Here is a 21,939-nt window from a genome sequence, read left to right as displayed (position 1 = left end):
ATAAATCTCAGTCCTAATTATTAGAACATCACGGAGGAGTGTGTGTGGATTACTGCTCGCCAAAGACTACCACCTTCCTATCCTAACTCAGGCCAGGCAGAAAGCAGAGCAGAGACACTCCACAACCAGATGCTCCCAGAAGCCAGCCTCTGTGTTAAACCAATGATGACTTCTTGCATACAGATTCAATGAAATTCAGAGGAAAGCCTTTATTCAAATGTTCACAGTGCAGATTTCTCTGAAGTAAATTTTTAAAAAGAAGAAGGGGGCCCGGCGGTTGGTGGCGCACGCCTTTAATGCCAGCACTTGGGAGGCAGACTCAGGAGGATCTCTGTGAGTTTGAGGCCATCCTGGTCTAGAGAGGGAGTTCCAAAACTACAGAGAACCCTGTCTTGGAAAAAAAAAAGGATTGCAGGTAAAAATGATCAATTAATATACATTAAGAAAACAAGCACATAAGACCTTGAGAAATAAATAAATTGTAGTCTTTATAGTTTTAATGAAGATTTTGTGAAGAAAATGTTTCACTAAAGTCTAGTATGCATACAATTAGAAATGCTTGTGGATTGAGAAATCATCATAAAAGAAATCCACCCATGTCACATCGCCGAGGTCAAGAAATACCATATAAACGGCATGCTGGGAGCTGTATTTCTCTTTTCAACAGCACATACTCAATTAGCCTTGCATGATAGACACCAAGGGCCGTGACATGCATTTTCACCAGTCACTTTACAAGTAAGAAGCCAGAGCCTGAGCTGAGAGCAGGCAAGGGACCTAAGTCAGGTCACAAAGCAAATTAGAGGTTACATCATCAGGGCTTCGGGCCCCTCTTTCCTGTTCTCAGCCTCAGATTCCTAGGAAGGTTTAGCCATCCTCTGGAGCAAGAAAAACCCGTCATCCATGGTGAGTGACTCCTTTCTGCCTGACTCAGCACTTACTTCTGCTTTTAGTGCAGGCTGGGAGGCCCTGTCCTGAAGACACCACTGAAAATCCAATTTAAACATTGCTTCCTGTCAGGGGCATCCAACCCACCCCAGGCACAGGGATTAGATACTTGAGTGAATTAACAAAGAGATGTTTCACACTCCTCTGCAGATATTTTCCAAACACTTCGGGTTCCATGATTGGCCTAGGCATTTTGATACATGGCTTGGTGAGGTGACCTTTCTCTTTTATAAAGGTGGTATCACATGGATGGTGAGGGACCGCTGACCCTGTCACAGGAAGAACAAGGGAAGGCATCAGAGACACTAGAGAAGAGAGAAAATACAGACACTAACGTTTACGGCTTGGCAGGAGGGAAGAGCACGTGATTTCACTTGACCTTAGAAAGCATAAAAGGAGTCCATAATGCTCTTGCTGCTCATGGCCAACCTTTTCAAATAGAAAAAAAAAAAAGTGCGACCACTGCTATCTCTGTCCTGTTTTGTTGGCACTATAACACACAGCAAGCTGCTTCCTGGTCACAGTACATTTTCTCAGCAAAGCTCTTACTGAAACTGAGACAACATGGACACGGGACACTCCTGACCATCTGAGTTCTTTGACACTGAGGACAGTTGCACCAACCTTCCTGAAATTCACATTTTCCTCTGCTCCTTAGACCTTGTGTCTGTGTGAGTGGGTGGGTGGGGGCGTGTTTTCTTATTCATGGGCTATAGTTTCATTCATCGAGACTGTTACGGTTTGGCATAAAATGCCCCACACAGGCTTGTGTGCTCGAACACTTGTTCTCCAGCTGCTTTGAACTGTATCCCGAGGTTTCATGGCCTTTAGGGGGTAGGGCCTGGAGGTAGTGGGTTCCTGAGGGGTGGTCCTTCTAGGATATATCCCAGAATGAAGTTCTAGTCCAAGCTCTCTGTTCCCTGAACCACTGAGGAGTAAACAGGTAGCCTCACGCTCCTGCCGTCATGGCTAGCAGCCATGAACTCCACCATACCTTCCCTCCCATTAAGGACGGCACCTTCTCACACCATGAGCCAAAGTTAGTCAGGCCTCCCCCGAGTTGTGTGGACAGGCGTTTTTTATCACAGTCGTGAAAAGAGCAAGTAATACTGAAGTCTGTCTCTCATGTGGCCCATGGGATGGCTCAACTGCGGCCTCCCAACTACCTGATTCCCATTCCTCTCTCTGCTGTCAGATCTCGTGCTGGGGCTACAGATCATCTAGACGACTGTTAATCAATCACCTTGATTCATACCATCTTCCACCTCAACGCAGCCAAAACTAAACTTAGCATGCTTTTACCTCATCCATAAATGTATTGGTCCTACTTCAAAATCCAGGGGAATATATCACAATGGTGTATTGGTCCTACTTCAAAAGCCAGGGGAATATATCAGTGGTAAAAGCCCCCTTGTCATAAAACTTCCTGAGTTGCTCTTCTTGCCCAGTCCTCACCCCTCACCCCCAATACTTAGTGTCACGGCCTTCTAACCCCTTAACACTCACTAAACTCTACTTGGCTCCGTTTCCATTGCTGTGGCTTCTAGTTCATCTCATCAGTGTCATTACTTGTCATTGACTGACTATTTAATTGTAACCTGTGGTGGTTAATGTTAATTGTCAACTTACCAGACTGGCCTATGGAGACTGTCTTTATTATCTTAATTGATGTGAGAAGATATATTTTGATTGATGGCAGGACTCTTCCCTTGATAAGATAGCCTGGACTACATGAGATGAAGAAAGTGAGCTAGCATTAACATTCATTCTTTGTTCTATTTCGTGACTGTGGTTGCAATTTTGCCAGCTGTGGATTAAGCTCCAGCTGCCTTGACATCCCTGTCTTGTAGGACTGACTGTATGTGGAGCTATGAGCCAGGAGAAACATTTTCTCCCATGGGTTGTTTCTGTCAGGGTCTTTTATCACAGCACTGGGAAAAGAAACTCAGAAAGGGCCCCTCCCTTTTATCCTCTCCTATACATAGTATGTAACAGGATGGATACACCTCCACATTTACAAATCAAATGGCTGTATCCCTCTTGACCTCTTTGCTGCACTCTGCATATATCCAAACTCCAAACAATGGTGAGCCCACGATCTGCGCAACTACCTGCCTGTGGAGATTCATGTCTCACCATATAAGCTGTACCTCTTCTCTCACCTCCTCTGTCCTCCATAACATCTTGTTTCAGCCATACCACCCCACCCCATTGTTAGTCCTACCTATGCAACATGTTCCTTCTCATTTCCTTCATGCCATGATTCCCTTTGCCCTTCTACTCATTGATCAGGAAGCAGATACAAACTTTTTCCAATTAATCTCATCTCATGGATTATTTACCCTTCCACTGTATCTTCCCATAGACTGAATTTAGCCCTTCAGAGCTCCTGATTCAGTGTACTATAGCTCCTCATGCATTGGCCTTAGATTTTTTATTCTCTCCACCCCTATAGTCATTGATGACCTTGACAAGGTTTTATTAGTATTCTGGTATCCTTAGTATCAAGTAGAGCATGTTGGATGTGTATAAATGGATGTTTCCTATCCTGACTGCCTGGTCCCAAATAACCAACTCAGAGGCTGAATATAAATTACAAATGCTTGGCCAATAGCTCAGGCTTGTTACTAACTAACTCTTACATTTAAATTAACCCATTTCTATTAATCTATGAATTGCCATGTGGTTTGTGGCTTTACCTGTCCTCTAGCACATCTTGCTGACTCTGCCCTCCTTCTTCCCATCATTTTCAGTTTGGCCTAACTTCCTAACCAACTACTGGCCTGTCAGCTTTTTGTTAACCAATCAGAGTAATACATATTCATAATCTAGAAAAGGATTGTTCTACAGTAAATGTGTTCCTTGTGTATCAGCTGAACAAATGACTACGTCAGAGATGTCTTCACTTGGTGAATGCATGACAGAAAATGCAAAGGGTTGCCCATGCCTTTGGCAGTTTGAACCAGTGGTTTTGGCACACAGGAGGTTGAGTTGGTAGGATAACTGGAGTCCAGGAATATAGGTAAGTCTGGGCAAGAGAGCAAAATCCTTCTAACTAAAACAAATAAACGAAGAAAGACATAAGATGCAAAGACGACTTGAGAATATCTCTTCTCAAGTGATTCAGGCAGACATGACAAGAAACTTGAGGTCTTCTAGATCCAGCATCTAGAATACATACTTGTTTCCAGAAGCGTGTTGTAAATAGCAATGGAGAAAAGCAATTTAGAATGCTTGCCAGGTACCATTGTGTTGCATCAACAGGTTCCTTGTCATTGCTCAAGACTGGGCTCTGTGAACAGTGTGGCTGAGTAAGGAAAAGATCCATACCTTCTTTGACCCTCAGGGATACATATAGAATACAGAACCTTGTGTGGTGTGGCACAGTCCACTCAGTCACAGAGGATGCAATGTATAGGTAGCTTGCACCACCAGAGATAGACTGAACAAGAAAACACTTGCTTCATCCTGTAACCACTTTGGGAGGCAAATGACAATCTCAGTGCCTTTCCTCAGAGTAGATCTAGGGACCAAAGGGGCAGAGGAGAAGCTTATCCTGAAACCAGTGGACACTAGTCAAGCAGGCACTGGAGGAGCATGGGATAATGTCAAGGAGTGAACCCTAGAGTTTTAACACTAGATGGATGCTATTAACTTCTCAGTGTTGGGCACCCTCACTGAGAAAATGTTAGAGAAATAATGAAACACATATGAAATTCCTAATATAGCCAGTGCTAAACAAGACAGCACTTTAGACTAATAAGCTCTACGATCACCTGAGAATAGTATCATTTTAAGGTCTTTTGATCCACTTCCACTCCACCTGCCGGAGGAGGTTAACACCTGGGAGTCAGCCTGTTCTACAAGATGCCAGGACATTTAAATGAGTCTAGAAAGTTCCACCCAGGGAAAGAAAAGACAAGGGATCTGGAGCAACACAGATAGCTCTCAGTGAAGTAATGACGTTCAGAACACAAGTCTGATAGTAATTCTGTGTTAAAAGTGCTCTTCGGACCCTCTCTAAGATGACTGAAGAAAAGTGGCTGGTTTGGAACGTCAAAGAGCAAAAGCCCAAAATAGTTTTACATTTGATTGTCACTGGCAGACGGGTGAAGGGAAGAGTGACATCTGCTTCCCAGGAAGAAAATAAAACAATAAAAAACCTCTGTGGCCTGGTGCAATAGAGCATTCAGGAGAATTATGACACCAAGGCAAGTCTGGGCCAAGCAGTAAGTTCAAGGTTAGCCCGACTATACAGTGAGACCTTATCTCAATAACACCAAAGAAGCATACATAAGGAAACATAGCTATGTAAGCATGTGTACATAAATACGCCCAGAATATTAGAAAGTAAAGAAGGCTACGTTTTTTATGGGTAACTTACTAGGAATGCAAAGAAATGAGCAATGAAAGCCAGAGGACATAATAAATGAGCTGTGAAAGTTAGAATACCTGTCAAAGATATCCACATGTCTCTGCCTCTGTGGTGGTGTGTCTCTGGGCTAGATTACTGGGGAGGGAGGATGTTTGGTTTGGGTCAGCCTTTCTGTAAATGTATGGTCATCAGTCACACGCTGACTGAGAGGAAATTGGGGTAAGGAGAATGAAAGGGCTGGTCAAAGCACTCGTCACATAGTGTGGCCGGGAATGCCTCTTTTGTTTAATAAGACTACATGCAAGTTGTAATAATGACCAGACATGTCTCCAAAATGTATGAGCTATGAGGGCAGATTGCCTTCTTCTAAAACTCGGGACTGCTCTTGCTTCATGCTGTTAATGATTTCTCTCTGTCCTACCTGACTAGGCAATGGGAGGCTCTAAATGCCCCTGCATTTGACTGTCAATCTCTGATTCTTTCCCCCCAAAACCTCATCAGTGCAAAGACTTATTAGGAACTGATAAACAGTAGTCCAGACCAGCTCTCTTCTGGGTAGCAGGGCTGTGGGAATAGAACCTTGAAATCAGGAAGACCTTGCCTCCTCCAGCTCAGCATCTCAGCATACAGGCATCTCCAAGATTACTAAACATCTTTCCTGACTATAGGTTTAAGACGAATGATAGAGGGAAAAAATGGGTCGATTGGTTACCACATCTTCATAAACTATTTGGAGATAATTGAGTACACGAAAAGAGAGAATCACTGAAAATGAGGTTTATGTACAGGTGTGTTTTTAACTTATCATATTCCTGTGGTAAAAGTCCAAGTGTATGCTTTTTTCTACTTCCTTTACTACTAGTAATAATGTCTCCTTCATAGTTAATTTATACAAGCAGAAACTGAAAGTGATCCAAATGTAGTGTAGGCAAAATATTACATAGCCATTAAAATAAACAGTATAGAAATTGTAGAAAAGAGGCCCAGTATACTTTTATTTTTTACTCAAACAGCAAAATAGGACATACCACCTAGTGTAACATTAGGTTTATAAAGATAAAATACAAATACATAGGAAAAAGTTTACTATTACATTCATCAAAATGTTGATGCTAGTCTTCTCTGGGTTGTGGGAGGACAGACTTTTTTTCTTTCATTGTATTTTCTAATTCCTACAAAGAGAATTCCATAAAGAATGCCTAATGAGAAAAAGTATTACGCTCATAAAAATATCGAGGATGTAAAATGCTGTTCTTTGAGCACCCACATTCTCAGCACAGACTTTCCTTCCCTCAGAACATTCCATTATGGAAAAATCTGTTCCACACAGAAAATGTATCAAAACCTGATCTTCAGAAAAATCTCAAAAGCATCAAAAGTCAGAATCAGAGCAAAGTGAATACCAGAGAGAGAGTATACATGAGGCTTGGAAAGTCAGATTGATAACTTATTTTGCTGCTCTTTAATATATAAACTCTTCTTTCAGGAAGTTAAAGTCAGGAGCTTTGGAGAGATGAGTGAAGACAATGTGTGCTGGGAAAGGCTTTTTGCACAAGGAGTTATGAAATTCATTGGCAGACCAAGAAGCTCCAAACCTGTTATGTAAAGGATATGAGCATATTGTGAAATGATATGTCTTAGACAAGTTCAATACTTCCATGAAACCAGTCCTCTGAGAAAGAACTTGGGTTACAGATAGGTTGGACACCTTGGCTTGGCAGGAAATGTGAGTGTTCAAAGCAAACATATTATCTAGTGAAGGATATGGAAGAGAAGGAAGAGGCAGAAGCGACTGTGTTTTAAGCTTGGGATAAAGAGCACTTCAAGAGTGCTGACCAAGTCAGTATTCACCCTGACCTAGACCTTGGCCTTGAACAATCAGGCTCAAACTGAGCAGACTGAACCCCCCCCCCCATTCTTTCCTTCCATCTATGATACAACCTCTAAGGCTCAGACAACAGGGAACAGAAGAATTGTAAGAGCCAGAAGGCCAGGATACTTCCTTCATGATAGTGTCTTCTATGCATGACAGGGAGCCTGTACCACGAAATCTCAACAGTATGGTTCCCTAAATAAGACCTGAACAACTGCAACAACAATTGACATGCCAATGTGAAAGGCGGACATTTCACAAAGCCCTGCCCCTAGATGAAAAGCTCTGAGCAACCAATGGCTGCTGAGAGAGGAAGAGTAAGTCTTCTACAGAAATAAACCCCATTATAAATTATCTAATCCCAAGTGGCCAGCCCCAAACACATACACATGTAAGCAAAGGGACTCTGCAGGTTATATATATATATATATATATATATATATATATATATATATACATTTACATATGTGTGTATGTAATATATGTGTATATACATAAAACAATAATCTAAGAATAAGAGTACATGAACTTGATAGGGAACAAGAGAGACATGGGAAGAGTTAGAGGCAAAAAGATGTAAATATAGTACTCATATGTGAAATTCTTGAAAAACAAAAAGAGGTCAGATTGTCTCTCCTAAAGCACATCCTCGTTGTAGTACGGTGGCATTGTTTGTATTTGTAAGGAGTCGAGTTTTCCTTCATCAATGGTTTGTCAGTTTTTTTAATCTGTTGCGGCACTTTCGTCAGCATTTGGGTGGAGTAGCAAAGCCGGAGAGCTGAGCTCTCTCTCCACTGGGGCCTGAAAGATGTCTGCACTTTTGATTTAAGCGCAACTTTGTGGGTTATGTGTCAAGATCACTCACCTACAATTTGAAGACACAGATGGTAGGAGAATTAATTAAGCCAACCCTTTCACAAGATAATGGACAAAAAGCAGTGAAGACATAAATTGATTCATTTGGGGCAATCAATACTTTTCAGGAGATGGCATGGCAGAGGAGAGAGAGTTTCAGAGTCAGATAGACCTGGGCTTGAATCCAGGCTCCACAACTTACCAGCTGCCTGAGGTCATATAACAATTAAAACCCCTCAACTTCAGTTTTCTCAAATGTGAAGTGCATCCAAAATATGCCTTGGGGAGCAGTGTAATGATTGTGCGAGCTAATGGGTCTAAAGAAAACTAGCAGATGTTAAAATATAGTAGGAATTCTGAACATAGCTTTTTGGGTAGTGGGGCTAGAAGGGGTGTGGTAATCAATTGCATAGATCCGAGGAACACGTCAACAATCAGGAGCCAAGAAATGAAGTTTAGTGATGGTGGAGAAGTCCCTGGGTTAGCACCAGCCTGGGATTCTGAGTTCAGAAAAGGCTGTTTCTCTCCTCTGAGCATCCTTTTTTATTGTTTTCCTGAGGAAGCCATTCATCAACTACTTGCCCACAAGCTTCCCTCCAACAGCTAGCCTAGGGCTCTTCCTAGGCCAAGGTGGATTTCCCAGACTAACGTAGAAAGCTTAAAGTCACTTGCAAAGTAGACCAAATAAAGAGAACAAGACTGTGGGTGTTGGAATATATTTATTTTTATCACTTTTACCCAACTAAAAATCAAAACTCTCTGGTCTGCTTCTTTTTTTTGTTGTTGTTCAGATAAATTTATACTGATGTGTAGCCGGAACAGGAAATATAGCAAGACAGCAATTACCTGTGCTGTGCTTTTCTGAAGCAGGAAGCACTGCATGATGGGAACTTCCTGTCTGGTTCATTATGAAACCAGTACACTACAGAGACAATCTAAGACAGGTCCTTTTCTAGAGGAAATTCTCCTCCTATTCCACCGGCTCCAACATGGTGGGCCATGGCTGACTTAATAAACCAGCCATGGCTTCTGAGATTCCTTTACAAAGCTTCCATTTAAGGTCTATCTCCCACAGCACAAAAATGAGATGATTGTTCCTTGCTTATCCTACTAAGTTGAATAATAAATCAGAGCCAGATTTGATTTCATGCAGTATAGAATCTAGTAGGAGGTCGAGGTAAACATCAATCCTAAATTGAGGGGGTTTAGAAATATAAAGGTGTGTTAGCTGGGGTGGCACACATCTTTAATCCCAGCACTCAGGAGGCAAAAGCAAGTGGATCTCGAGAGTTCTAGGACAGCCAAGGTTACACAGAGAAATCCTGTCTTGAAACACCAGATAAAATAAAAATGAAATAAAGGCACTATTATATCAGGTTGTGTATATACAGTCACAGTAAAAACCATATCTCTGAAAATAGTTAAACGTGGACAGAGTCACATAATAATATTGCATGGAAAACTATGGTCAAAAGCTTCTTATATGCTGTGGTTTTATTTTAAAACTCTGAAGTATAGAAAATAATCAAAGAAAAAGTGTTAGAGATGAATACAATAAAGTATCGCGGTGGGGGCTTTGTCCCTGGTACAAGTGTAATAAAAGAAGGCTCCCAAACAGGAGTGTCAGACAAGTGCCCTGAGCCTCCGAAGGAAGAGCTCTCTACCCATCACCTGAGCTCTAAGGTACATCTCTCTGGGGGAAACAAAAGCTCCTCTCGGTCAGAAACCATCCTCTAAGCTGCTTGTATTTCACACTCACCACCAACACTAAGGGTTCTAAGAGGAATAGTTGCTACTGTGTGCTCATGATGGGTTCCATCTTTGGGAGAGCAGAAGATGGACTGAGGCTAAGAGGAGTCGGAAGTGAGCATCTACCACTGCCAGCCACTTCAGTGGTGGCCGAATTCAGAAGATGCTGAGATTTAAGTAATGAGAACAAGTGAACGGAGTCCATTGCCACTGATCCGTGAATGCTCACTCATAGAGACTGAGCTCAAGATCACGTGGATCCACATTTCTCACCATGCTGCAGATGATGTGAAAGCAAAAGAAATCTGTCCTTGAACTCACCATGCAGGAAAACAAAAGCAAGTGATTTTTATGTAAATCTCAGATTTGTCTACAGTTACCTTTTGACAGTGTCATTTTTCAAAAGTAGAGACCCGCTGTAAATATTGCTTCATACACCACCTTTTACACTTGTAGGAGGAAATCAACAATAACTGTGGCAGCACCGTGACTCAGCTCATCACAGCTCTGTGGCTCAGGCCCCATAATTATCTGCACTTACAGATTAGAGAACACAGTCTTAGATTAAGCAGTTTTCCAGGGTCACTCAGAGAGCAAGTGGCAGAGTTTTAAGTTGACCAAAGGTCTCTCTGCCACATCCTTTTATTTCTCCATACCACTAGAAGTTATAGCATCACTTAATGAATAGTCAGTTCTTTATGCTTGAAAATTGGTGAGAGGGTTCAAGTCACATGTTCTCATGACACATACATGCACCCACAAAGTGATGTAATAGATGACTTTTTAGCTTAGTTGTTATAATTATACCATAATGTTTACATATGTCAAAACATCCCATTGTATGCCATGACCATCACTATATGCTATTTTTATTGTCAGTTGTACTTCAATAAAGATAGAGGCAAATAAATAAATTCTTACAATACTGTTAGTGGCTATATAGGGTCCCATTATACAACCATATATTGCTATTTAACTTATCCTCTATTATTAATTACTAACACTCTTCTCTTGTTTGATTATATGATGATGTGCTAAATAGCCTTATAGTTAAAACTTCTCATACACCTTAATTTATTATCCAATATTAATTCATAGGCACAGAAATTGGGGGTCAAGATATATTGATTTTAGGATTTGTTTATGATCAAACTGCAATCTTTGAAATGACTTATCAATTAAATTTTAAAAATTTCTTTTCAGACTATAATTTAATTTTATTTCTCTCTTATCTTTTTTTCCTCCAAACCCTACCATATATTTTGAAATATTGGTTTTTAGTTATTTGTGTATGTATGTGTCTGGGTACCCATTAAGGCCAGCCAAGGGCACTGGATACCCTAGAGATGGAGTTACAAGTGGTTGTGTTCTGCCCAGCAAATGTGTTGGAAACAAAACTTGAGTCCTCTGCAAGAACAGTATTCACTCTTAAATGCTAAGCTATCTCTCCAACATTATTGATTTAAACTTTCATGAATTACACAAAGGCCTGCTTTATGAAGATCTGTAGAAGGTTTTTTTCAGCTTTCAATTCTTAATTCATCATTCAAAAATGCTTGCCCAGCATTTGTTTTAATATTCAGTATTTGACCAGATAGGATTCTGCACATCTTGAACTCCAGCCCTTCAGAGGCAGAGGTAGGCATTACCTCTGTGAGTTCAAGGTCAGCCTGGTCTACATAGATCTCAGGCTAGTCAGGGCTATATCATGATACCCTGTCTCAAAACAGAATGCAAACTAACCAACAATGATAGTAATAGACAGAACTTTCTTTTATGCTGTGAGGTTGAAAAGTTGAGGTATGTAGGTTTGTATAGACATTTTTGTCATTAATGGCTTTATTTCATCTTACTGACCACAAAAGTTCATCTGCTAAGTAGACTCACACATACATATTTATGATATCATCAAATTTTAATAATCACAACAATACAATTCTGAGTTAAAAGCATGTGTAATGATGATGTCAGACTTTCAAAGTATAAACATAAATTATTCAAATTTATGCTTCCCTAACTCAAGAGGAAAATGAATTGCACTAGTTGATTTCTGAAGCTTTAGATTTGATTTGCCTAATTAATTAATTCTGCATATAAGCCTGTCTTGAATTTAGGTACTTTACTCTTTTCTGTTCCTGTATGACATAAATTAAATGCCCTCTTGTTACTCCAAATAATGTAAGAGAGCCCCTCAATTATTTAATTGATTAAAACCCATTTTGGGGAACCTTCTCTTGGCAAAGCACAGGTCTCTTGTGGTAGAGAGAGAAGTGACAATTAGGAAGACACACACAGATTGTTTCTGCCATTAAGAAGTAGTATACTGCCAAAGAATTGGGTCTGAAGATGGACGATAACACACCAGATTGGTTAAGGCAGTAGATGTCTGGAAATGTATATCAAGAATGTTCAAGATGTTCCACACAGAGTGATACTGACTGGTTGAGCTACTTATGCATATAGGATCTCTTCTACAAGGCACACCAGTAGAAAGACACCCAAAGCTGAAGGCCAGGATGATGGCTTCTCCTGGAATGTCGATTTTTGGAGCCATCAATGATAGGAGAAGAAAGCCACCCTACTGGAAGAATGGCGAGTGGTGTATAAAGCTTCCTATTCTGAAGCTGAAGGGCTATTGTCAAAATAGTCTATGCTTACATGCAGCCCTTATGAAGAATGGTAATATCCCACCTGTGAGTCAAGTAGACTTGAAGACCCAGGAGCCCATGATTGGAGCTGTGTGGGAAGAGGCCAGTGTGTGTGGCCTTTCTGTAGACAGCATGTGAGTGTACCAAAGATGTCAGTAGCCGGCACAAACCCACTTCTAGAAGACCATGAGGGCAGCCCGTCCATGAGCATCAGCATATGACACTCCATTTCTGCACTCCGACACACAGGTAGTCAGCTTGAAGCTTTGACTGGCCCTACTTGGTACTGCACATGCTAAGTTTTCAGTTTCTTTCTAGGGCTCCAAATATCCCTCACTTAATGCAAAAGTACCTTCAGATCAGGAGAAACTGCTAAGAAGTGTTGAGTTCCCTGAGAGTTAGAAAAGAGTCCCCAAGAGTAGTTCAGTGACATCATCTAGAGACTTCTAAAGTTTAAGTGATTTCCAAACTCACATGGGTAGGCTCTTCACTCTGAGAACCTTAAACTCGAGTTTCCAGAACTCGGGCTTAAGTCCCATCTGCCATTGGTTTTGAGCAGATGACTTTAAGCTCTTGAGCCTGATTTTCTGTGAGTGAAAGAATTATGTGACGGTAATCTCATCTCAGCTGCTCCACACGGTTTATAAAATATTAAATAAGATGCCTTTATCTGTGTGTACTGATCACACTATAATCCCTTTGCAAGTATATTTCTAGCCTCTTTCTCTCACCTTAGGGAAAAGGAACACCCCAACCCCAACACACATTTCCTGTTCAGCCAGTACCAATTTCCCGTTTTCACATGATTTTCTTTGGATGAATATCTATAGCCACCATTTTCAAACCTCTCTTGAGCTTCAACATTGCAGACTGCTCCATCCAGTTCTTACACACATCGGACGTTACCTCTGAGGAGCATCCTACCTGTTTCTCTTCCTTAGCCCCAGACTCAACACACTGTGTAGTATGGGCCACCCCTCTGGATTCTGCTCCTCTAGCTCCTCTTTTATTCTTAGGGAACCAGAGTGGGCAGTGAGCGGGGAACAGAAGGTGTGCTAAGGGTGGCGTGTGCTAGAACGCAGATGAGAAGATGATGCATTGTCTACACAAACTACAAGTGGAAACAATCTCTGTGTTGTGATGGCATGAGGATCATCAATGATTTCAGTGATCAAATCCTCTTCTGTGCTACTGAGGGACCCTCCTGCCAACCCTTTTCCCGTTTGGTCCTCCACTAACTCTATCCTCAACTTTGATAACTCAGAGACATGGCAGCATCCCAGAAGGCAGCCATTCTTATGTCTGTCTATACTAACTTATTTGGTTATCTTTTACTTAAACACACAGGGAAGGATTATTGGGATTATATTGCTAGCAATCCACGGAGTTTATTTAATGAGCAAGGGAATTGGTTTGGGGATTAACTCACAAGATAGAACAAAGGATCTTGGGAGGGTGAGGCACGGTCCAATGCTGTTCTCTGTCCAGCTCTGTCCTGGTCCGTTTTAGCCTCCAGAACCACGAGGTAGCAAAGAGAGAGCACATACGTGCATCCCAGGTCTTAAGGGTCTCCCAGTGGCCACACCCCAGAGACACCCACCTCAAGGTCATAGGCAGGTGTAACAGTTATCTGCTACCTCACTAGGGGTGGTGCTTTAGGGCATAGCTCAAACAGACACCCACTACCAAGGTTGGAAATAGGTTCATTGAATTCCATATTATTGACTACTCAAATTCTCAAACTTAACCTGATCCAAAGGAAGCCCTTAATGTTCATTCTGAAACCAGTTACTCAGGAGGAGTCACATGACCATCCTTGACCTTGTACCACATTATTATTTCCCATGCAGTTAACCACACACAAGAATTCAAACACTCTATTCACCTACACAGCAGAGTGCTTGTCCATGTGGACACACCATTCACCTTCACACTTCTGCCTGTCCTCCTCCAGTCTACCCTACACCTTCTTTATGTCACATATACATCTTAAATGTTGATGTTCATCATTTTCCATGTGTCTCACCTCCTTGAAAACAGAAAACCTACTTACAGGGTTAGAGAGTAGATGAAACCTTTCTTCCCAAACCTAGAATATGCAACACATGGCTTTTAACAAATGAAAGTGTAGCATTTTTTAACTTAGCAGGTGCTCAAAAAGAGCATTATGTGAATAGATCTTATTCAAATACTTCCTTTTGCTCCACATCACAGCCCCCACCAACCTCCCCTAAAGCAGACATTTTCAGTGTATGCGCAGACAAGGATGCATGGGAAAATGAGGAAGCGCTGGCCTAATTACCAGTTTGCTCCGTGATCAGCGCCGCCATCTGCAAGATGACAGCCTTTGTTGACCCTCTAGGCACCCTGTGGACCACATACCTACACTCACACTTCTCACCGACCTCTCTTAAGGAAGAATCCAAAGCCGGGTCATCCAAAAACCTGCTCTGTTTCCCACAGTATTACTACCTCCCAGACAGGAAGATAATATAAGCAGCAGTCACCCCTGAAATCACACACAATGAAAAGTTCAGAGGAACTTGTGGAAGAACACTTTTCTGACTCTCAAATAATCCACAAGAATGTCAGGAGGAAGAGAAAAACTTCATCACACCTTAAAAACCACCCCTAAGAGTTGCTCAACACATTTAAAATATTCTCATCTGTATTTCTAAGAAGGGTATATTTACCACCTTGTCTCCCTTACTTAGCCTTGGTTACTATATTTAGAAATACTAAGTCCTGAATGGTTTTTGCATGCTAATTTCCCTGGAACCTTAGAGCAGATTTAAGGTACACTTGAACAGGTGTTCTGTCACAGCTAAACTATGGGTTTCAATAGCGATGAGCCTGGCTCAGTGCCTGGTTGAGGGTGACAGTGCTCATTAAACCCACTACGCTGCACGCGATCTAGTGCTCTTAGTCGGCAATCTGGGGCAGACTCAGATCTTCAGCCAGGTTCTATTTCAGTTCACCAGCACTGTCCACAGCCACAGCGAGCTCATTCGATTCTTCAAAGGCACATCAGGCAGCCTGGGATTGCAATGTTGTTTACAGTCCATGCTTACTGGAAACTCTCTTATCTGGAGCTGTCTAAAACTCATGTCGAATGTCGGTTTTTTCCTCTCAAGCATCTCAGACGGCAGTCTGCTCACATGCCATGACTCTCCTGATTCTGTGGAATCACTGGATTTGCCTTCTTTTTTTCTGCTCTATTTATTATTTATTTCCCTGTGCTGTTGTTTTTGTTGTTGTTGTTGTTGTTTGTTTTGTTTTGTTTTCTCCTGCACACATTTTCAATAATGGGTGAAAGGCCCTTTAGAGGGCCGTCAAAATCTTCTACCTTAAATCTTCATCGTTAGAATTACATGTACCGGAAACAATCAAGTGACAATTATTGTGTTTATAATCATACTGTATTAACAACCATAACACATATTATTGGTTTCCTTTCCAAAATCTTAGCAATTTTTGTAGCTTCCGCTTCCTCTGTACTATCGTTCATCATAATCCCCTTTCTTATTCCTATGCAATTGATCTTTTGTGTAAAGAGCATGTGCCTGCAATTGTCAGCTTTCTCTCCTGTCTATCTGCGGTTCCCTAGAGACCACCCTGGAGGCCTGTCATCCTGCATAATACTTCAGCTTCCAGATCATTGAATCTTTCTATCTGATTCAAGAAAATAGTCTGCAGTGGTCCCCGGCTCAATGATTTGTACCATGGGGTCATCGCCTCTTCTTCTACCTCCTCTATAAACAGAAGTCACGACCCCAAGAATTCACTTCTCACTTGACATTGATCTGTGGGCTGACCCACCATATCCAGCCGGCGTTCCTGTGAGAGAGAGTGATTTAAGAACTCTGCTACTTAAGAGGTTGGAAGAGATCAGACTCAAAACACTTGGAAACTTCAGCAAGGAAGGATGGGCTCTGTGCAGCTCTGAGGAATACATGTTCTTTCCTACAAGGGACACATCCCTCACAGATCCCCTGGATACTCTATCCATGTAGGACTGTGGATCCAGCATCGTCAAACCTCCTAACCATTCTGAATAATGAAGTACTTGCCTTGTGCTTGGTAAATACTTTCATTAAATACTTGCAACTTGTTTGATTTTGCTCAATACTGAAAAACAACCAAAATACATTTGCACACTGGATTCACCTGTGTCTCCTGGACTACAACCGCTAGGTTACTCAAATCCGTGGACTTGAACCTGCCATTTGCTTCTATTGAGTCAAATTCAACTCGTTTATAAGTTTTGAGGCTATGAGCTAGGTGACCCCTCTTTCAAAGGATTTCAGAAAAATTCAAATCAGCTGAAGAAAGCAGGGACAGCATCACTTCCTGTCTGTCTCTTTGCCCTATATCTAAAGAATAGTCTCAAATTTTGGTATTGAAAAGTGTACCATCCCCAAATATTACTTCTCTGGGAACATCTTCTGCTCTACACAGCACAGTGACATTTCCACTGGATGCTATGCAGGGTACAAAGCATCTAAAATCTATAATTGAAGGAGTCTTACAGGCTAACTGAACCAGCAAGCTGCTGCTTTCAGATACTCAGCATCAATCACTACGTGCCATGTCAGCAAAGACATAAGAGACCTGCATCTGACTTAATGTTTCTCTCGGTGCCCAGTGGCATAATGCCCTGGACATCATGTCATCTTTCTGGGAATAAAGTTTCTCTATTTTGTGTATGACAATTGATTAATTTCTTTGGGACTCTTCCTGGACTCACTGCAGCGTCCCTGCAGGAATGAATATCAGCATTTTCATAATAAACTCACACACTGCAGGGGGCGGGAGGTGAGGACATTTACTTCAGTAAATAAGACTGATATACAGCTTTGAGAATGAACAGGAAAATGATAATTAAATCTAGCATGTCATAAAGTCAACTTCAGGATCACTCACTGGATAAGACTTTCTTAAAAGTGCCAAACACAGAAATATGGTGATTGCTGCTATAAGATGAGGGATTGTAGGAGTTGTTGTGAGAGGATTTGGGGTTCCTAATCATCATTGAGATTGATTTTCCACATCTCACAGTGAGACTGAAAGCTACTCTTTGCCTAGGACTTTGTGATTCATGCCTTGCAAATGCTGCTACTGACATTAGTCGAGTGCCATTCGGTCCCAGGTTCCAATCTTCTTCCACAGAGACCCAGAGCAGACAGTGAGCTCCACTCAGTCCTCTCACATTTAAAAAAAAAAAATGTCTTATTTTTATTTTATTTTTTACTTTTCATTACATCTTGACCTTCCTCCACTCCTCCCAGCACCCCCAAATCCCTCCTCCCCCAGTTCCATTCCCCTCAACCCTGTTTTCCTTTTGGAAAAGAACAGGCCTCCCAAAGATATGAACCAAACTTGCCATAACAAGTTACAAGTCTAGGCACAAACCCTCATATCAAGGCTGGACAAGGCAACCCAGTAGGAGGAAAAGGGTCCCAAAAGCAAGCAAACGAGTCAGAGACAGACCCTGCTCCTATTGTTAGAGGCCCCACAAGCACGTCATGCTATACAACCATAATGTATATGAAGAGGACCTAGCTCGGACCCATACAGGCTCTCTGATTGGCACTTCAGTCTCTGGGAGCCCTGGGAGCCCTGCTTAGCTGATTCTGTGGGCCATTTTCTTGTGGACCCCTCTGGCTCCTACAATCCTTACTCTCCTTCTTTCTCGGGGTTCCCCAAGCCCCACCTACTATTTGGCTGTGGGTCTCTGTGGTAATCTCACATTTGCATACAACTTTTCAGTGTACAAGTTCATTCCTTTTACAGTCATCCTTTTAAAAATGTTTAAAAACAGCTGGATATGATGAGGTCTATCTATTATAAAAGCTCTCTTGCTTCAACTTTAAAAACAGGGCCAGACATGGTGGTGCATGCCTTTAACGCCAGCAGCACTCGGGAGGCAGAAGCAGGTGTATCTCTGAGTTACAGGACAGCCAGGGATACACAGAGGAACCCTGTCTTGGAAAACAAACAAACAAACAAAAAGAGCCCTCACAATAATAAGAAATAATCACCCTTTGTTTATCATTAAAAGTTCAGCAAGATCCTTCAAGTCTCTTGGCTGTTGCATGAAGGAATGACCTCAGGTGGTAGAGCAGAGGCATGAGAAGGATAAGGCAGATTTCCTTTTGTTCTGAACCAATGGGTCATACATGAGCACATCGCCTCAACTGACCAGGCCTCAGTTTCTGAGCCACAGTAAAATGGAGAGAACTATGCCAGTCCTACCAAGCTCACAGAGCAGTTACAATAAAAATAAAAAAATCGCCAGGCAGTGGTGGCACACGCCTTTAATCCCAGCACTCGGGAGGCAGGCAGAGGCAGGCGGATCTCTGTGAGTTCGAGGTCAGCCTGGTCTACAAAGTGAGTTCCAGGAAAGGCACAAAACTACACAGAGAAACCCTGTCTCTAAAAACAACAACAACAACAACAACAACAAAAAATCAATGGCTAGATGAGTATGCCAACTGACTTTATAACCTGAAAGCTTCTAGACTGTGGACATCAGCCTTGCACAGTAAAGAAGGATGGAGAAATTTCACAAACAAAGCTGTGAGCTTGGGTTGACATATAACATGGCCCGGAAGCCCAGCTTAGGAACAGGGTGTCAACATTTAGAAAGACCTGGGCTTCTTTGTGGAAGTAGAAACATGCTCTTTGGTCTTACCTGGGTAGGCAGTAGTATGTACGTCCTCAAGGCTCTTTTTTATCTTCTCAGACAGGGTGAGTCAGGCCACAGACAGTGGCTAGTACAGGTGTCCCTGGCTCAGAGGAAGCCCAGCAGGAGAATGCCCAAAAGCTGTGGCCCCACTGATCCAGAGCCGCACTCTGAGCTGCGAGCTAAGTGCTCACACTCTCCAAGGGGCAAAATCAGAGTAAGAATGTGTGCAGGGTGGAACTCAGGTGTCAGAGGCAAGGAACCGGGTCTGTGGGTGGAGTCTTTCTGGTTCTGCAACAACACACCTAGCTCTTCTCTCTCAAACAAGTCTGTAGTTTTCTGCCAACTTCCTCTCTGATTGAAATCTGACCGAGGTGAGGAGGAGGAGGAGCTTCACTCTGCTGTGTGCTCTGAATAGTTAAAACTAAATGGCTCTAAAGACCATGGTTAACATTAGTTACCAAATAACGCACTGGCAATAGTTAGTGAGACCCCCCTGACTGCTGTATCAGAAGTGGAGAAGACACCGGGGGAAGCCTGTCTCTGTGAAAATGAGCACAGGATCTCTCATCCGTCTTCCCATCAACTTGTCCCATGAAGCATGTCTGTAGACAGTGACAGCAATGGCCACATTCCATTCTCCCATACACTTCCACAATGCCCAGCAGGTAGCAGGAAATCACTTCAGGTTGAGTGAATGTCGATCCATTGATATCTAGTCAATGATTCTTGAATTCTCATTCAATGGATTCTCAGGTATAGTTTTGCCTTCCTGAGCTTTTTTTCTCATTATTGTTTGTTTTCTGGCTTTCGAATCGATCACTTGGGTATCATTCTTCCTTCAGAGATGTAGACAGAATTTAAAAGACATCATGTGTGTGACTGTAGGACAATCATCCACACAACAGCAATGCTAAAAAAATGATATGGAAACTCATCGAATACATTTTGAAACCTAAGTAAGTGTGCCTTGTATGGAAAGTTGCTCTGAAACAAATGGTGAATGGCATGAGGAAGTGAATTTCTGGAGAAAGATAGAACAGAGAACAAATTGGTATATGCATAGGATTGAATTTCAATTTCCATCATAAATCTTCTAGTGCATTCATCAAACTGCACTAGAAAATCATATTCCATTTACTTGATGGCTGGCCACACTGGAACACAATGGGAAAGGAGTCTGATTAGGTTCCACTCTTTATGTTTGTTTGTTTGTTTTTCAAGATAGGGTTTCTCTGTGTAGTTTTGGTGCCTGTCTTGGATCTCACTCTGTAGACAAGGCTGGCCTCAAATTGAGATCTGCCTGGCTTTGCTTCCTGAGTGCTGGGATTAAAGGTGTGTGCCACCACCGACTAGCTGGGTTCCACTCCTTTAAGAGAAATAATAACAGACATTTACCCCTCAAAAAAAAGTTTAAAAATATTCCTGAGCATACTAGAGTTTTGAAGAGATTTCTTAGTAAATTGGACACAAAACCCACTGGTCTATGGCTTCCTGGGTCACATTGAGTAGATAAGTCTTTTCACTTCTTTTGCAACATCAAGGGCATACTTCATGTGTTCACTCACTCAACAAGCAGTGAACTGAGCAGCCATCTTGGCCAACCACAGTTCCCTCAGGAGACACGGTGAGCAAAAAGCTGACAGAGTCCCAGTTTGACACAGGGCCTTCAAGAAGTGTGTGAGCAGGCTGACGCTGCACCCTGGAGAGAGGCCTCAGGATAGTGCTGAGATAGTCTGGAGGAAGGGGACGTTGAAAGAGAGAGGATCAGCTTTGGATCTGGGCGGTCAAGGAAGGCTAGAATTCCAACAAGAGCAGATGGCGGAGTTGGACGGAAATGTCCTCTGTGTGATGCACCAAGCCACATTAGCTGACTCATGCTCCTCCCCTAATAAAACCCCCAAGCTGTAGGAAGTGTTTCTCAGAACTGCTACCTAGGTCGCACCACAAAGCTAGAGGGCAATAAAGAGGAATTGCTGTACAAATATCATCCCCAGTCAGACTGGGGCACATGGAGGTTAGGGCAGGGAGATGTTGGGCGCCACCTTGGCCTCTTAGAGTAAGCAATGGAACTACCACTGTTTCAACTGCTAACATTAAAAGGGAGACACCTCTGAAAAGCTTGTCAATGGGTTTCCATTGGCCACCGATGGATGCCTCTCAACCTGCGCTACTGTCCTGTCACCCTCCAGCTTTCAGTAGCTGTGGTAGCAAACACTGTACACTCTGGAGGAGGGGCAGAGCAGTAGAAAAACACTAAGCAAGAAACGCAGTCGCTGTTCTCATGCCTGCCATTCACTGATTTGGGGAACAAGGAACCTCGTCACCTCCATCCTCAGTGGCCTCTCTTCTACAGAGTGGGCGCCCACCCTGCAGCTAAGGGAGGAAATGAGATTATGGGTAACAAGAGCTCTGTAAATCAGAGCCATTGACGTTGGTATCAAGTACTATTTTTACAGAGCACGTGGCTATACCTGAAAAAAGACTAAGGGCTATGCACGTGCCCCCACCAAGAAGCAGAGCCACAGGTACAGGCCAAGCATTGAAGCCTTTCCTTCAGAAGATGGGATTGAACTCATGGCCTCATGCATGCCATGGCCCTCATTGAGCTCTGTCCATGGCTCAAGGCAGGCATTAAGAGGGCATTTCTCTTGGCGTCATCTCTAACACTCCCTCCGTGATCCATTGGGCGAGCTGCACTCCTCTCCACTCTTTTTCAATCCCAGTGTCCATAAGGAAGAATGCACATGGGTATTTACTCGGTTAGGAATCACTAATTGATTAGACCCGCCCTCCTGTCACCTTC

General features: G+C 42.5%; 1 protein-coding gene across 2 annotated transcripts in view; it reads right to left on the bottom strand.

The window, feature by feature from the left end:
• Positions 1–21,939, bottom strand: part of Tprg1 (tumor protein p63 regulated 1) — a 158,308-nt gene that overhangs the window by 120,132 nt on the left and 16,237 nt on the right. Inside the window, exon 1 of one of the 2 annotated variants that reach the window (XM_076548650.1) lies at positions 19,143–19,281. The exons of the other annotated variant lie outside the window; for it this stretch is intronic. The gene's annotated coding sequence lies outside the window, so the exon portion shown is untranslated. Of the gene's footprint in view, positions 1–19,142; positions 19,282–21,939 lie in introns of those variants that run through there. 2 annotated transcript variants of the gene reach the window in all.

This window comes from Peromyscus maniculatus, chromosome 12 (genome assembly GCF_049852395.1).
Source record: "Peromyscus maniculatus bairdii isolate BWxNUB_F1_BW_parent chromosome 12, HU_Pman_BW_mat_3.1, whole genome shotgun sequence".
NCBI lineage: Eukaryota > Metazoa > Chordata > Mammalia > Rodentia > Cricetidae > Peromyscus > Peromyscus maniculatus.
The sequence above is the reverse complement of the archived record's forward strand: the minus strand, read 5'-3'. Positions and strand labels throughout refer to the sequence as shown.